Raw genomic sequence first — 2,231 nt, 5'->3', positions numbered from 1 at the left:
GGGGGTGGGGGGGGGGGGGCATTAGACTTATTGAGATGATCACCTCATGTGTGATATCAGTGTTTACGTGATATGTTGTGTACCTGACACTAATATAACATGGTATGTCAACTGTAATTGAAATTTTAAAAATAATTAAAAATAATAATAATGCCCACCACTCAGGCACATGCGGGCAAAAATGCTCCCTATGAGAAGGTGAAAAGCTACAGCAGCCTCTGGCTGAGCAAATCCGCGCTCAGGAGCCCTCATAGAGGGAGAGCAGAGGCTGAAGTCCCCTTTGGAAAGTGTTTGCAAACCAGCTACTGTCTTCGTGGCCACAAAAGGCAGGCTGGTTTGGGTCAGCCGAAACCAGGTAGAGACAAATACCTTCCTTCAGTCTATAGTTTCAAATGTTTCTTCAGATCCAACCCTTTTATGGCCTTGGCAATGCAAACATCCCCTGGTTTGGGTTGTATTTCTTTCCCTTCCAGGCTTCCGGTGAAGATGTCAAGAAAGTTAATGTGGCCACCGAGAGCTGGAACAACAATGAGAGTGAGAACAAACAGGGCTCTTGCTATTTAACCAACACTCCGCCAATCAGAAAGCAACCAGCATGTACTCATGTGGCCGGCTCTTTTCTCCCCCAGTGAGACTATCGAGCGTGGGCCTTGGGGGTTTTACCCACTGTTACCCCTCCTCACGTCCTCCCTCTTTAATGGGTTCTAGAAAAAGCACAGGAGATTGCAGTTTCAGCAGACAGGGAAAACTATGATATGCTTTACATAGTTATTTTTATATTTAATCCGAGAGCAAGAGAGGACTGCGCAGCCCAGCTGACTCTCAAAAGCATTTTAGGAAGTTGGCGAGTGCACGAGCCCCCTCCTGCTGCCTCCCACTGAGAAGTAACTGGATCTGGGCTCTAGATATGTCTGCCCACGATATCAATAGCGCAGATAATTAAGTTAGTGCAGCAAACTAGCTGCGTGCTTTGAAGTGTGGATACAGTTGGTGCGCTAACCTTTCCCTCACCTGATAGGCTAAGCCCTACAAGCTCCTCACACATGTTAACAATCTTGTGACCTTTGGTCCAGCCTCATTATCACATCATTTAGGTCACTCAACCACGTGGGGTCTACCATAAAAAGGACTGCGGCTAGTAAACTGGGAGAGCGAGGGAACAGACTCAGACACAGACTCCGTCCGCCAGGGTGAGACGAACCTTTGACCAGAGGAGCTATGACGAAGATCCTGCGGATTTCTTGCTGCCGGTGCCGGAGGAAGTGGATCACGGAGCCAGAGAGACACTGGCTGACCTAGTGCTCTTCAAACTCCGAATCCCGTCTATGAAAGTCACATGAGGTGTTTCTAAAAATACAGGTTACTGGATCCCAATCTCGAGAGGTGCTTGTCCAAACCGCTGGGCTGGAGGCTGGCCTCTGAATTTCCATGAGCGCAAAGGGGTTTCTAAATTGGTAGTCCTTGGGCTACGGTTTTTACAAAGTGCTAAGTCAAGTCTCTTAAGTCTCTAGTAGTACGTACAGTAGTGTGACCCCAGACACCACCAAACCCTTTACCCATTACAGGTGGGGCTTTGTATGTTTTCTATGTTTTTGCATCATTTAATCTCTGAGATGTAAAATATACGAAATAGACAAAGCCCCCAGTGGAATACTTGCATGTCAGGCCTTTCCTCCACTGAGGACAAGAGCAGGGGAGGCCAGGAGCTTGGGAAGGGCTGAAGCTAATACATGTAAAATATTAGCCTTCTTCCAAAGCATAGGCATTCTTTTTTAAAAAATGTATTTTTATTGATTTCAAAGAGGAAAGGAGAGGCAGGGAGAGAAAGAAACACCAATGATGAGAGTATCATTGATCAGCTGCCTCCTGCACACTTCCTTCTGGGGATGGAGCCCACAACTTGGGCGTGTACCCTGACTGGGAATCGAACTGTGCCCTACTTAACTGGTTCATGGGTGGACTCAACCACTGAGCCACACAGGCTGGGCAGCATAAATTTATAAATTTCACTGGAAGTTGATGATCAAAATAGCTTATCTGCATTGCATGGAGGAATCGGCCCTTAGGCCCGGAGAAGTCTGGTGTGAATGAATCAGTGCTCCGGTCCCAGGAAACAGAAGGAGGTAAGAGAATACGTGGGTAGGGCTTCTTTCTCTCCCACACTCGCCCTCAACCACATCCATCTCTGTACAGACTCCCCAAACTTAAATAGATCCTTCTTATGTTCTATT

The 2,231-nt window shown here is 47.1% G+C and overlaps 1 protein-coding gene across 6 annotated transcripts in view; it reads right to left on the bottom strand.

Annotated features, from left to right (window-relative positions):
* The window catches only part of ESRRG (estrogen related receptor gamma), a 458,818-nt gene that overhangs the window by 406,976 nt on the left and 49,611 nt on the right, over positions 1 to 2,231 (bottom strand). The window lies entirely within an intron of this gene.

This window comes from Myotis davidii, unplaced genomic scaffold (genome assembly GCF_000327345.1).
Source record: "Myotis davidii unplaced genomic scaffold, ASM32734v1 scaffold174, whole genome shotgun sequence".
In the NCBI taxonomy this organism is placed as follows: domain Eukaryota; kingdom Metazoa; phylum Chordata; class Mammalia; order Chiroptera; family Vespertilionidae; genus Myotis; species Myotis davidii.
This window is presented reverse-complemented; position numbering and strand designations above follow the sequence as displayed.